Below are 16,917 nucleotides of genomic sequence, written 5' to 3'. Positions count from 1 at the left end.
TTTGAGATTGAAGAAAGAATCTGTTACTGAAAAACGGTTGGCCAAGTTAGAAGACAGAGTTCAAATTATTGAAGATTCTGTGGCCACCATTCTTCACAATCAACAATCTCAAACCAGTCTCCTAATGCAGCTGGCAAAAGCACAAGGCTTGACCCCTCTCCTTGATGATAACAAAAAGGGGGAGAGTAAAAGGGAAGGGGAAGGAGAGCCATCTACAAAAGTCAACATATCTAAAGTGCTAGTTCCTGCCATCACTACTTCTCCAATCATTCAAATCAAGGGCAAGCCTGATGGAATTGATTTGATTCAGCTAGCAGCAGCTGAAATTCAAGTGAAAGAGCAAAGGAGGAGAATTGATGAAAGGTTGCAACTGTTGTTTGGTTCTACACAAGACAAATCAACATCTGTGAAATACAGCACAAAAATTGAACCAATCAACATGGAGCTCAAGCCAGTAGGGAGTCATAAGGATGGAGAAGCTTCTTCCAAAGAACTACAAGCTATAATTCTCAAGCCCAATAAAAGATCCAATAAGGACTCAACAAAGAATCCTTTAAAAGAAGTGGACTTTCCTCCTCCAAAAGATGATGAGAACAAGATTTTAGGCAGGAGTATTGCCTATCTCAAAAAGTCCATGGATGAGGCTGTAAGGAGAAATAGAGCTATTATCATTAGAGAGGGAAAGAGCATATGTGTGATGCAAGGACATCCCAAATTCTCAATAGCCAAGAAGGAAGAAGACAAGCAATTAGAGGCTGACAAAAGAGCACAAGCAAAGCTTGAACAACAGCTAAAGTCAAGTCTAGTTGAAAAAGAAAAAGGGATTGAAGTCAGGGGTGAAGACAAGACTACAAACCTAGATGAGGTTTTAGGGAGTATATTTGGTGAGAGTGTGGAAGAAAGAGAGGAATGGCAGAAGGGAAACAGAAGAAAGACCAAGGCACATAGAAGGAGTGGAGATAACACTGAAGTAACCAAATCTATATCTAAACCACTATCTTCCATACCTGAACCTCTTATTGCTGATCCCACAATAAACATCCATGGTGAACCAATCATTCCAAAAGAGGAACCTATTGATTGGGACACTATCAAATTGCCTACCTTTCTAACCACTCTTCCACCACCAAAGAAATAGAAAAGAAAACCAAAATCTACACCTCCCATAACCTCTAAGAAATTCACTCAAAAACAAAAACCTAAGCCTAAGTCACCCATTTCTAAAGATGATTATGTTCACATCTGTGACATAAAAGAAATTTCAGACATTGAACTCTATCTGGATGAGCTGGAGGATGTAAGGGGAATAGCTGCCTACAGACAGCTACCAGAGAGATTAGTGTTCAGATATAAAGGAGCTGGGGAAAGAACATGGCCTCTACACAGTATTCTGGATGAAGGCTACTCTACCTTGATTAGAGTCTTTTCAGCCATACAAAAGGATTCTGGCTTTACCAGAACTGCCAAGACTGAAATTCTCAACAAGATAGCCAATATAAGGAAAACTTGGAGGGAGCCCAATGCTTTACCCAGGACTTTACTCATTAAAGAAAGGGGAATTACAATTCACAAATCACCTCATTGGTTGATGGAATTTAGAGATAATAAAGGAGTCAGAAGATTTTTCAGACTTGAAGACCAACTCAAGATTGCCAGCAATGAATCTCTCAAAGAAATGCAATCTAAGTTGGATGTCAGTGTTGAAGATGAAGCTGAATTCTTCAGACAACTCCAACTCCAAATTGAGGAAAATGACAAAAGGCTAGGAAAGAAAACCAGGGAACAAAGAAGAAAAAGATGATCTGCTCAGACTAAAGGAGTGTCCTTGGAAACACTGTAAATCTTCAATTACCTCCTAGTACATACACTTTTGCAACATTTTTAAATTTCTACTTAGTTTCAATTCATATATCTGTTAAGTGTTTTGTTATCATCAAGTTAACCCTGAATTTATGCCTACAATTCTTATAGACATAAATAGGGGGAGATTGTTAGGAATGTATGTGCATTAGTTTGATGATATGTTTAACAAAATACTTAAGTAGAAATTTAGTGTCTGTAGCCTCAACGGATAAGACCACTTTGGCTATCCGTTGATGGTGTAGCTTTACTTAGAAATAAGTTTAGTGTTGTAGCATATTTCAGTCTCTGTATTTAAAATGTAATTCTTGGAAGTTGAAAGAAACTATGAGTCATGTTGACTACTAGATGATATGCAGATAGGAAGGCCAATTGTAAATACTTCATGCCTTGTAATTTTGTATAAGTGAAGTGGTATCAACGGATGACTTAAAGACCTTCAACGGATAAGAAGCTAAGCTTCAACGGATGTCTCTAAAGCTTCAACGGATAAAGTCATCAACGGATAACATCCTTCAACGGATGAGTGCATCAACGGATGAAAGCTTCAACGGATAAAGTCATCAATGGATAACATCCTTCAACGGATGAGTGCATCAACGGATGAAAGCTTCAACGGATGTTCTGATGATTAGCCGTTGATAAGTGGTAGTTGTACCTACAAACAGAGGCACATGGGTTGATAGAGACAACTGAGATGTGGAAGCCGAATTTCAGGAACAACAGAAAAAGCAGCCGTTCTTCTTCAGTACAAAGATGCAATAGTCAACAAAGTACTGGAGTGAACAGGAAAAGAAGCAAGTGAAGAACTTATTTTATTACTGTATTTTAATATTGTTTTTCACTTGTACACTTGGTAATATATAAACCAAGTAGAAGCTAGTAATTAGATGTGAGATTTTCCAGAGCTGTTTAGAAATATATTGAGAGAAAATTCATCTAGTTTGTACTAGGATGCAGCTGTGATCAACATTGTTTAATCACAGATTTTCTAAAAATACCATCTCTGGTGGAACAACAAATCCACCAGAAAAGTTTTTAAGGTCTGTTGTGTTCTTTACATTTGTGCTTGAATATATATCTGTCTGTATTAGCTTAAAGCAATTCACACACTTGTTCTTCTTGAACACACAACTTTATAAACTGCTCAAAACTTGAAAAAGTTTTGAGATTTACATTCAACCCCCCTTCTGTAAATCTCATTGTTAGTCCACTAGGAATAACACTGTTCTCATAGACATTTGTGTGGTGACACTATAGCTAGTATGTAGGTGCTTATTATGGAATAAGTTCACTGAACATGACTCGCACAGCTGAACAACTGATGGAGTTCACTCACGTGTCAGCAGTTGTTCACATAGTGATAGTTGTACAAGTATCCTTAGACTTGAGGTCATCATAGTCATCTTGTGTACACTGAACTATGCTTTGGTTAGTTCTTAGTCTCCAGGGACAATTATTAGGGCTCTTCTGGGTATAGGAATTTGTACACGAAGATAGTGTATGATCAATAAAGGATCTACCCCTTCCAGTGAAGGAAGCGAATGTTCAAGGCTGATCCACTTATGCTAGTTCAGGAATCTCTGGCCAGAGTAAATGAAATTAGAAAGGAGTTTCTAATTTGCATAGAACTACGCATAGTAGATGGTAAGCAAGTGATTGAATTAGATAGGCTTGACACGAGATCCATGCCTTGTATTTAATCGAAACATTGTAGGGTAGAAGGAGTTTATTGTACGGTAACTATTCACTGAATAGGTTCTTGGTATTCTAAGCAGTGAATTCATATTATCCGAATAGTCGCGATATGCTGAGAAGTATCCCTCACGATGTAGAATAAATGTGATTAATTAATTAATCATATTTAATAAATTAGAGAATTTATATAAATAATGATAAAATAGTTTTATTATTATTTATTTCTACTACCGGCTTAATATTGAACCTACAGGGTCACACCATAAAAAGAGAATAATTTAATGGTGGAGGAATTAATTAATAATGGCTAAATATTTATTTATTTGTGAAATAAATAATTAATGTGCAAATTTAATAATTGATTAAATGAGATTTAATTGATTATAAAATAATTAAGAAAAGTTCTTAATATTATTAATTAAAGGATTTAATTTTTGGAAATTAAATCAAGAGAGAGAATTATTTCTAAAGTATTTAGAAAAAGGATTAATGATTAAAAGGTGTTTTAATTATTAATGAGAATAATAAATTGGATAATAATAATAATATTTATGGGAAAATTTCAGCTGAAAATTTTGCCTATAAATACACTATTATAGACCCTAATTTTATTCTAACCAACATCGAACCCGAAAACCCAAAAAGTTTGGAAAACCCAATTCTCTCCACCTCCTTCCTCCTCCTTAACATCGTTTTCTTGGTGGATACCGGTGGAGTGCTTCACACTTGAGGAGCAACTGCTAAGGATCTCTGATCGTTGTCTCCGAATTATTTTTAAAGGTTAGATTCGATCCCTCGAATTTTTATTCACGATTTATATGCTTTTATTTGGATTTTGTATGTGTAAAAGAGTTTCGTCATGCCCCGCTGCGTTAAAAATCCAACAGATCAAAGGCCATGGTTGAGAAATATATTATCATCAAGGAAAGGCCAATATGGTGGCCGACACTCTAAGTAGGAAAAGATATATTGAGGATGACAAATCTCAGAATAATTGATGAGAAGGATCACATGAAAAGAATGATTTATTACTTAACAAGAAGACTTAAAGATGCCTAAAAACGTAAACGGATATTAGTCGTGACAGAATATGAAAGGGGATGTCATCGAGTAGGTAAGTAAGTATTCGACATAGTTGGAAAATGAAAACGGAAAGGCAAGGGTTAAAATTTTGACGATTTCAACATGTAGATTACCCAAATAGGGTTAGAAGTTAATTATAATGAATTTTGAAGGAGGATTATCAAGAACCAAGTTAGCCATCATGCTATTTGAGAATTTTGAGTGATAGATTAAATAAGACCACTTACTTTATTATGCAAACGATAGATGTCCACTTTACAAAATTGATATGAACGCGGAAGAGATAATTGGGACAGAGAGACCCTGTGATGACTGTGCCGCACAAGGACCCAAGATTTAATTTCACAACGGGACTATTTCCCAAGATATTTTGCAAAAAAGGACGGACAGAGGAATGACTTAGAGTTCTCAAATCGACAAGTAGAATGAGAGGACTATCCTGACCATTGAGAATACAACTAGCGGCTTAACTTTTATTTGGAACGGTTCGAAGAATCGCCTATTATTGACAGATAATTCGTGTAGATGTACTTACCACGCTAGCATACGAAAAATAGTCATCGATATCCCTTACGAAGGGCAACGTGAAAGAATGTAGGATGTCATTGTCAGAACTGATAGAAGGCAAAGAAGATCGTACACACCCTATAAAGGACACTAGTAGCAGGTACCAATAAACGTGAATACGTCTAAGGCGCTAGCGAGAATAACGAGTACGACCCAGAAAGTGTCGTAGTACTGTAGATATTATACGGGGAATGATTAAAGAAGTCCGACCGATGACGGAAGCTGAACGTTGCACGATCCTAAAACGTGTCAATAAATTGCGTGTGAAATGGTGCTTCCTTCAAAATGGCAACAGGACGATGACGTGCTTTACGATACTACGGGAAGAAATGTTAAAACTGGCGCTAAGCGGGTAGCATGAAACGAGCGTGTAGAAATGTGACGAGAACTTCGTACATAGAATAATTGACAGAGATGATGCGCCCAAAATGGGAAAACGTTAAGGAATGAAACTCTAGCACTAGTAGGAGCAATGTAAGGGGAAACAAATAAGTTGAAGGATGATTCCATACACTAGAAGATGCGCTAATCGTCCATGTTATCAATTTTAAGGGAAATGAAGTGGCCAGTTGACGTTAATCGAATTATCGACAATAACGAGTTATCATGCGTGCATTGGAATGGCTACAAAGCTTGTACGGAAGAAAGAATCATTCTCTCTTAGGTTGGGAAGAAATTGGTAAGCGGAGGATACCGGACCGTAGTTGAGTCGACAGACCAAAGGAATTCCTAGAACTTATCAGAACTCGGCTAGTGGCAGCCCAGGATGAACAATAGAGATATGCGGACCAGGGCTATAAAGACAGAAAGTACGAAGTAGCAGACCAGGTATTGTAGAGAGTACCTCCCAAGGAGGGAGTGACGAGATTCGAAAGAGAAAGAAATGTTGAACCCAAGATTTATTGAATCAGTTAAAGGATTAAAGGACTAAGAAAGTTGACTTATAAATTAGCACTATCGTCGAACGATCACTAAGTTTATAACGAGTACCACGAATCGAGATTAGGAAATTTAACCGTCAAAACTAAACATATTATTGAAAATGAGCTAATAAACTCGTAGCCAGACTTAGCGTATATCGAGTAACGTGTGGAGGTCATAAGACTACAAGGACGAGTACCCGGAAATATGTTGGATGGATGAGTGGAAATTTTATGAAGCGATCAAATACTGCAAGGTCAACGTGAGAACTCGAGGTTGTCATGCGAGAAGCATATCCCTACCTATTTCTAACTGATTCCGGGACTAAATCCTTTTAAGGGGGAAGACTGTAAGAACCCAAATTTTTGACATCGGTAAAAGACCTTTATGAATGGTAATATAATAACTTGAATTTTTTAGACCTTGTAAAATATTTAATGATTAGTAACCCTGACGGACGGGAAAAACTTTTGAGCCCACACTATGTAGTGCATGAGAAAATGAGTTTCGGAGTTGATATTATGATTATACGTACAAAATGAGTGTATGTAAACGCTATTAGTTTTCGAAAAAAACGAACTTTAAAAAAAGACCGTATTTACGACTCATCGAGGATTACGGGAATCACAGTATAATTACGAGATTAAAACCCTACGGATTTATATTCAAGTATGATAATTAAAAATATAAGGAATAAATATGAAAGGAATTACGTGGCGAACCATTTACGAATAAGTATTACGAAAACGTTTAAGCGACCGAGCGAACGCGTAAACGATTAAATAAATGTAACGCACTAACTAAACCATGGTAAGAGAGTAACCATGGTTACTTTATCAAATAGTAAGCTAACCATAGGATTATCAAGCAAGCTATCCAAATAATGTGCTAAGGAAGCTAGCATAAGTAGTTTCTAGGAAGCTACCAAAGATTTGTCCCTAAGATTTGCAACAAGAATAAACCTAAGATTCAACCTAGGAGAATAAAAATCAAGTGCAATATCTTCCACCCCATTTCCTAGAAGTTACCTAGCAAATCAACCAAGCTAAGCAACCAAGAGGAGTATAAATACCCCCTTGATGCTTCCCTTCAGCCCTAATGCAAAAGAAGGAGAATTCAAATTCAAATCTCCAAGTTCTAGCTCTCGTAAAATCATCCAATTAATTATCAAGCCTCCTAGAAATTAAACTAAGGTAAGAAAATTCTTTCATCTCTTTTTATCAAGGTTTGATGGGTAAAATAAAATCAAGAAACTCACTAGTGAATAGTATGAATAGTAACCTCTCTTTGGTTTCTTGATTTCAATGGTGGTTCTAGGCTCCAAAAATCATACCAAGCACTTCCAAGCTTCCACCATCCTCAAGAACACATATCAAGCTTTCAAGAAAGGTAAAAATATTTGGCCCAAATTTATTTAAGATTCATTTTTAAGATCCATTTAGTATGTGGTAGAAAACTTAGTTTAAGAAGTGGTATTGTTGAGATCTTGAAGTTTTAGTTAAGTAGATTTAAGGTTGATTGTTGTTGCCTCAATAACATGATGTTATTGAGAGGAGTTTGGTTGTTGATGATGAAATGATGATTATTGGTGGTTGTGTTAAGAGTTAGGGCGTAAACGAAACCCCGATCATACACGTAACTCCGTTAAAACCAACGAATCGTAACTTTAAGTTTCTGCAGAAATTCCCGGAGTTGTAAACAGTAGTTTCTTCAAAAATAACCTTTTATTATGATAGGAAATGTTATAAGGATTGTTTAGGCGCTTGAATCTCTTGATTCCGATTTACGGATCAAAAGTTATGGTCGTTTTAGTAAAAGTGATTTACATGACAAAAACAGCTACAAATCACGAACTTTGAAAATATAAAGGATCGACTTAAAAGTATTCATAAATCATGAAATTTTTACAGAGAGTAACATATTGAGTTTCCTAACTGCGATAAAAATTTCAAGTGAAAATAATGATTTCTCAATTTTATAAAAATATCGGAGCCGAGACCGCGCGAGTTCAAATCGTAAGAATCCATAAGCGGAGCTGACGACGATGAAGAGAATGAACCTAAGATACTTAGAAAAATGAAGCGACCATGATGTGAATAAGGAATTAAGGGAATAATAAGGGTAGTACAAGTTGAGAGTGTGCATAATAAATAGCGCATGCGTGCGAGTCACCGTAAATTAGAACGGGACCTAACGAGATGAATTGTGTTTATGGTCATAGATTTCCGAGCGAAACGTAGAGCATCCTCCACCTCGAGATACCCATGCAAGTTTTCAAACCCTACCTTTTAAGAACTGTTGTGTTGTGAATATTTTACAAAACTGGGATATATGCATAAGATTGCTTTAAACTGTTTTACAAAGTTTGAGATGTATTACATTACTCAATTGTTGATAATTTCTAGTATATGTTCATACCGAGTTTGAAATATCATATTTAGACCGAGAGTCGGTCGGTGTAAGCTTATAAAAACCTGGAGGTATCCCGGAGGAGTTTATAATTGAGAATGTTAACGCTAGCGAGTAGCGTGGCGTGTATATATTTTAGACCGAGGATCGGTCAATTAAATTGATGAAAACCCGGAAGTATTTCGAAGGTGCTTATTTAAGAATATTAACGCTACAGTAGAGTGTGATGTATAAGTCGTAAGACCGAGAGTCGGTCAGTTTTGTGTTATAAAGAATAAAAACCGGGAATCATTCCGGAGATATTATAGGACGGTTATAAGTCCATAGTAGTACGGTTTAAAAGGGACTCATCGTCCACTTACGAAACATTAAAACACCTCGAACTTTTATTAAAACGTTTTCCCAACTATCATATTCCCTCAACTATATTTTATTGTTCGGATAATAAATGTTAAATACTTGTTCCTTTATTATGGGAGTAGTATACTCCAACGTTGATTTATTTCAAACCCGATTAATCTTTATAGATTATTAATTATAGAGTCACAAACTAGTTGAGGAATATTATTTTAAATAAATCTTTTAGAGAGTAAACTCATTCGAGGTTTGATTATTATCGATTATTATTTAATTAATTATTATTCTTAAAAGGTTTATTATAGATTTAAAAATCATAGATCCTGATTTAAAATATACTTTCTAATTTCAGAATATCATTCGAATATTTTCAGATCGTCGGTTAATATTATCCCGACTTATTTAATATGTTGAATATAGTTTCGAGAAGAAAATTTTCCCCCTTATTAATTATCTGTTGACAACGGTCAACTCACATCCTTAGTACTTCCTCCGAAATTCTCGGAAGTACATATATACATATATATACACTTATATCTTAGAGAGATAAGCTATTTCTATCAACAAGGAAAATGCTTGGGGAACTTCGATGTGGTTCGAGTTCTCGAAATTGATAGAATTCTTTTAAAGGACAAGGGAAGGGTAGACTCTGGTACTATGTGTGCTAGATGGACTACCCAAGGTACCGCAGACGAAGGTACTCAGTGTACTCAAGAACTTGTGAAGTATGTGTATACCCGAAAATGGGACACGTAGCCCGAATACGGCAAGGGTGATACCCGAGAGATGACGGTTTCGTCCTTCTACTAGTAGAAAAGGTTACTATTTCTGTAGTACGACTGATCATCGTATGCGGTGGCTCCAGTGAATGTCCTATTCTTCCAATTGGAATTGTGATGCAATACCGTAACCCAAGCCTAGGTGCTGGGTTTACTAATAAGGTATTCGCAGGTTAATAAAATCCACTAAAGGATTGTTTTCAGAAGGTGTGTATCATCAAGGAAAACTATTTTGAAGAAAACGTATTTATCAAATATGATGTTTTACGTGAGTTAGTCATTCAGTCATTTTCATACTGTACATTATTATACTGGGCATTATAGCTCACTCTTGCTTTTTTTTAAATGACACAACACAACAGATACCCAGTATGCCGGTATGGGAACTAGTCGCTTGCAGTCATTGGGAGGATCCCTGGCCGCTTTGTCTCAAGTGTGCTAGAGTATCAGATAGATATATGATATCAGTCGTAATTATTGTAACTTCATGTAGATGTTATAAATAATTGTTTGAGATCCTGTAAAGTACATTCGAATGTAATAAAAGAAGATTACATCTTGTACGTCATTTCTAAGACTATAACTTGTGTGTGTCAGTATGAGATTGGGGTTTATGGATTATTGAATCAATACCAGGTTACACATGAGTGAAGGATGGCGTGATGACCCAGATTCCTGACCCCGGATTTGAGGGCGTCATAATAAACTTCAAACCTTAGCTTTGATTTTATGATTCCATTAATTTTTATTGAAGCATTATTAGTATTAAGGCTTGATCTTGATTATAAGTAGTTTTGGTGGATTTGTATTGGTTTTGAATATTGGGTATTTGATTGGTTGGATAAATTGGTAAAACTTGGAGTTGGGGACTGAGTTTGTAGTATGATGATTGAATATTGTTGTGTTGGTGGTTGTGAGTGAATTGATGAGGATTTAGAGTGTAATTATTTTGGGAATCTAATAAACATAGTCGTCGTAATGCCCGTTTTCCTTGGACTGTTTTTTCATGAATTTCGGACAAGAGAACTCACTAAACAATCTTTAACTTTTCCATGTTTAGCTAGATCGTGTCGTAAGCTTCATTTTGGTATGTGGTTCGCTTAGATCCGATGTACAGTTTAGGAGAAATGACCATTTTAAGTAACGACATTTCGTGAACGAACCTTTACCCCTCGCTTTACTTTGAGACCTTGTTTAAGGCCCTTAAAAGATTATTTGGAATACGAAACAATTATGTAAGGTGGATTAGGCGGTGGGTAAAGTACTCGTGAAAGAGTCGCCTTATAACATTTAACAGTTAATTTTATAAAAGTGGTGGAGCCGAGGGTACTCGAGCGACTTATGTAAATCGTAAAGCGCAAAAACGAATGTTAGGGTCTAAGTGGATAAAGTCTAGTTTCTCAAGCGACCTTGGTTTAATTCCGGCTTATGTTGTTGTTCATAGGTTACCAGACCCACTCTAAGCTTAAGTCTACCCCAGAACACTCAGGCAAGTTTTCTACCCTTATAAATGTTGTTGTGATGTATATATGTATATGCATTATCTTGTGATAAGCGCATAATTGTTATTAGAAAATCTTGCGATATATTGGAGCATGTTGATATGATATATATATGTATTATCTTGAGATAAGTGCATGTTTGTTATTAGCAAATCTTGCGATATATTGAAGCATATTGATAAGATATATATATATGCATGCTTGTTTTGGAAATCTTTATATTTCTTTGTTAATTCCATTTTTTATAAACTCCATAATACCTATGCTAGAGATAGACAGTAGTTCCGTATATCCTTAGTGTAGGGGATTCAAGTTGAACATTTTCTAAACCGGGAGACGATGTTCCCGAGTATATTATATATACATATAGTTTTCAAAACTATTAATCGAATACTGTTTACTCCATAGTTTTATATTATAAGTCAATACTATTTTATGAATATTCATTTAAGATATTTATTACGATAAAAGATTATTTTGATTATTTGAATTGAGTTTTTACTTATGAAACCTATTTTATTTAATAATTGAATATTAGTTTGAATATTCATTCGAGGTCTTATTACTCTGCTTATTTTTTTCAATGAATATCAGTCTGAATATTCATTTGAGGACTATGACTCCACTTATTTTATTAAATATTACTCTTTATTTTCTTAAAGAATAATGTTTCGATATTCACGAAATATTGGGAATATGATTGATACTATTAAATCATTCTTACTTCAAATATTTTCAGAGATTATTTTTAAACTTTATCAAAACTATTTTTGGAAAGATAGAGCGGATCCCAAAACTTGTTTTCAAATTTAAGATCTTCCTTTTCGAAGGGGATTTAAATACTCGCTCAAAAATTTGTGGGATCCGACTCTGTAATGTATCTTTATAATTCACAACGAAGTTGCTATTTTGATAAAAGAGTTATGATTACTTACCTAACGCTCGGGAAGTAAAATTCCTGGAATAAGTTAATCCGTTAACAGGCTTCACTATGAAATATAGGTGAGTTTTCCTTTCCAACGAGATACGACTTCTTGGTGGAGTTGTATCAACAAGTTTTTACTTAGGGAAAGGGAAGACGAGCTTTACATTTCAGAGTCATGGATTTCATCTGAACTAGGAGTGGTATAAGTGGCCGAGTGGCACCGACCCAGCCTTATTTTATTCGCCCAAATGGCCCGGAAGTTTCGCTGAGACGGTCCATTCTTTAGGAGTCCAGCATTCGGTTGAAAAGTAAATCCGACTATTCTCCTCTTCATGTAGAAAATTGTGGGGTTGCACTACTGCGACTGATCATCGTGAGTGGTCTTCCTGGTATGGCAAACTCTCGCAATGAGTTCATCATCCAGTTTGGATATTTCTGCAACACTACCCAGAGCACTTCGATAGAAAGGCTACGACTGGGCGATTGTTGAGTGTTGGCAGGTTCGAGTTTTCAAAAGATGTTTTCATTAAATGAAGTATCTCGTAACTTCATTTCATTTTGATGATATTTCAAAATTGATTCTATACGAGTTTTGTCTTGTAGCTTCATCTATGGGATGACCTAATTATACTTTGAACAGTGGTAGTTAAAGTAGTATTTCGAAAAGATAAATAGTATTTGGAAGTATCGTGTAACTTCATCTTTTCAACTTATATCTAGTAAATGATTATATGCTTGACAAAGATTTTCAGAAAAACGTTGAGACAAGGTTAGATATATGAGATCACCTTGCAACGATATTTTTATACAGTTATAAACTAGAACTCTGTGTATATTATGCATGGCAGAGGATTTTAAATATTTTGAAAAGTATATATATAGTGAATATTTTGTGACTTTATCGCATTAAGATATCAAACTTGTTTCATGTTTGCTTGACCAAGACTTTCATGAGTACTATGAGAATGCTCATGTATTGTTAATTACTATACATGTTATTTTGGTGGGCTTGTTGCTCACCCCTGCTTTCTTCTTTCATCACACAACAACAGCTAGACAAAATGAACAGGACCAAGCTCCCAATTCCCGAGCGGATAGTAAACGTTCCGCAGTTTCCTGTAGGGGTTGATGCCGCTATAGCTGAGGTAGGAACTACCAATAGGATAGGCTTTCAACTTTTGATGTACCAAACTTATGTATATTTATGAATTGTAATAATGGAAAAGAATATGTAAATTTATTTAGAAACCCTTTTGAGGTGTAATTACTTATAATTGTGGAACAAAATGACTTGTGTTAATTTTGGTATTCATCTTTGAGACTATAACTTATGTTGTGTGTGTGTGTATTGTGGGGTCACAGTACGCAGTAGTTGGTTGTTTATTAAGATTAAGTGTTATCAAAGGAAATGGAACTCGTGACAACCCGGATCCCCGAGCCCGGATTTGGGGGTGTTACAAGTATGTTGGATTTGAATTGATTGGATATTTTTCTTTGATCCTTCACCATCTTCCCTCTTCTTTCTTGTTCTTTCATCTCCCCTTTTCTAATCATCTATCTTCTTCTTATCCTGCTTCTTTTCTTCTACTTTGCTACAAGTTACTTTAGAAGAATGACTTGAATTTGAACCAGAAGCTTTTTGCTCATCATGCTTATGCTCATCATTATCCTTGTCATCTTTTAAATTGAATTGTGAGTTTGGCAACATGGTATCAGCATTTAGAAGATATCTTTCTGAAATTCTGATCATCTCCTCATCTTCAATTTTCTTTTTCTTCTTGGACTTTAGATCAGTTTCAAGGGTCATTATCAATCTCACATTTCCTCTTACATAATTCTTTGGAACTATGAAGAACTTGCACTTTTTAGTTTGTGAATAGATATAGGCCACCCCCTTGCTTGAATGAAGATAGGCTTTAGGAAAAGCAGCTATCTGAGCTTGCTTGAGTTCTCTAAACAGTTGGGTGTCCTCTGAAACTACTGGATTAACTCTGTCAATTATCACATCTATAACGACTCGTATTTATGTATTATTAAAAGTGTAATTATTGAATAATTAATTAAATAAAATATGTGTATTGGTTTAGTCAGTTGTGCGTTGGTTTTTATTAATTATCTGTGATTTATTGGTGAATAGGATGGAATTGTGTAATTAATTATTAAGTTGTATTGTTTTGTTTCGCTTCGCGTTTAAAAGTGATTTTATTGCAGTTTTATTTTCATAAATATTTAGATTGTCCCTAAAATTGTTTTTATGATTTTATAATTTCAATATTTATTTTTTGAATTTTATAAAATTGAGAAATCAATATTTTATTAATTATTTTTCTTTAAATGATTTTCTGATTGCATTTATTTATAAAATCAGTATGAAATTCCAGAATTCTTCAACGATTATGGAACTCATATTTTATTAAGTTTGAACTATTATGATAATTTTAAATTTTTTATGGAAATTGTAAGATTAAAATCACCCGCACGTTTATTCGCAATATTGTTAAATGCGAATATAATGCGCAATTCAAAATTTCTTTCAAAATATCAAAAATTATATTTTATTAGTCTTTAAAACCCGTAAAATTTTAATATTATTTTGAAAATTTTCCGACTCATTTATACTTATAAAATATATCGTGAAAATACGGAATCGGGTCGAAATTAAGGTATGCAGTCATAAAAGGGACACATGTCCTTTATTTAGACACGTGGTTTGATAATATAGCAGCCCGGTTTTTTTGTTCCAGACCCGATCAAAAGCATCATCTCTCATTTTTCTTTAAATCCCTCAATTCACAGCTCTCTTTCGGTTTTAATTTCTGTTTAATTCATTCAACTATCTATGATTCTTGCTCCTCTCTGTTCTCGGAACCTCTCCTTGCTGTTATCTGGTAATTCCCCTTTCTGTTCCCTCTGTATCGTCACCGCCGGCCTCGCTTTTCCGGCGGGTTATGGTGGCGCGTGTACTGGGGATTTTGTTCGGGTATTATTGTTGCTGCCGTATGTGTGTTGTGTGTGTATGGTATGTGTAACGTGTATGCGTGTTGTGTGTGTATGGTGTATGTAACGTGTGTGTGTGTTGTGTGTGTTTGTGTGAGTGTGTGTGCGTTATGTGTGTGTATGTAGCCGAGAGGCTGTGAATCTGGTTTGCCAACTGTGTTTCTCTTTTAGTTGCACTTTCCGACTACTTTTCCGGTTACAGTTGCATTTGTTCAATTTGGCAGTGTTTGTTTTGATTAATCCAAACCTTAATTCTTTTGTTTGCTTCGAATTATTAAGTGCTTTTATGAAAAGAAATTCGAGAAAACCTTCTTGAATTCGAATTTCTAAAGTTTGATTGCACCGAAAATAATCTGTAGAAATTATTTGGAAACCGAATATTTTTGGGCACCAATAAATTTTACCGCCGTCCGCGATGAATTTCGACGAGCGGACGGTGGACTGTGATGACGCGATTCTGAGTCCTAATGTGAATAAATAATAATAAGTAAAATCAGTTATAAAATTAATTTTGAAGCGAAAAGTAGGATATTATTATTATAGTCATACTGGTGTTTAGATTGTGAATTGGGCTGATTGTGGATTGTTGTTGTGAATTTGGTTGTTGTGACGTTGAATTGCTTCGACGAGTTAGCCCGATAAATAAAGGAAGTGCTTCCCGATTTCCGGGAAATCAAATTATGGAAACACGAGGGCGTATCCAGTAATTCTCGGGACATCGAGAGAGTATAAATAAATACTTGCATATGTTTTATACAAAACATTATTGTATGTTGTAGTAAATGTTTGGCCAAAACCAATAACCTAATTTCGTAAAATGACGAGTATACGTATTTTCTGAAAACGAACACCAAACCGACTTTCGAGAACGTGAACCTTAAATGAACGTGCATTACAATAATACGTAAGTTATAAGTCGGGTTTTGTTAACGTACGGGTATATTGTTAGCGAGGATATGTCAAGCATAATCGAATGTCTAAATTAGGGTTTTCGACTCTGTAGGTTATAGTCGGAAAGCCCGAGAGTTGACATTGAACTAATGATAATCTATCGATCAGTTGACAAGCTCAACAAGGTTCCAAGCGATGGACCTAAGTGTTGAAGTCGGATCCAGGATAGTTTGAGAATAAGGTGAAAAAGCCGAGCGTCCAAGTCAGTCCAAGATCAATCAGAGATAGTTATAAGGCTCTGTAAGGCAAGTACCCCTGACCATACTCTTATGGTTCAGTATATATGAATGAAATGTTATTTTATTTTCGAACAGGAACATAAACGTCTTAAGTTACGTATCGCCAAATTTTGCTTAAAATATGTTTTGGGGAGAAGTAACTTCTGAAAGTACCTATCTCTTAAATATGATTAAAATGAAAGGAAGTTTTGAATAGTGTGCTGTGACAGAATGGTTTTAACAAGAGATAGGTAAAAGTGAATTTGAAAACTGGATAAAATGAATCAGATATTGGATAACGTTGCGTAAGTGGCTAATTCGGTTGCGCACCTTATTTTCACCGATTAGTCCAGGATAGTTAATCAGAGACCTACCTACTCTCTACAGATCTGGTTAATTTATGTGAAAGCCCGATCAGCTTTCCTAGACAATTTATGTGATAGCCCGACCAACTATCCTAGATAACTTGCGTGGAGGCCTGATCAGCCATCCCTACATAACATCCAATACATATTTAATTGTGATCCCCATAACGGGATAGATGGTTTAATGGTTTTGTGGTTCCCGTAACGGGACAGATGGTTTGATGGTTCCTGTAATGGAACAGTGGTTTTGGAAATGAAAATAGAATGCTAAAACTAGACTCTGGT

Source organism: Apium graveolens, chromosome 4 (genome assembly GCF_009905375.1).
Source record: "Apium graveolens cultivar Ventura chromosome 4, ASM990537v1, whole genome shotgun sequence".
NCBI lineage: Eukaryota > Viridiplantae > Streptophyta > Magnoliopsida > Apiales > Apiaceae > Apium > Apium graveolens.
Note: the sequence above shows the minus strand (reverse complement) of the source record.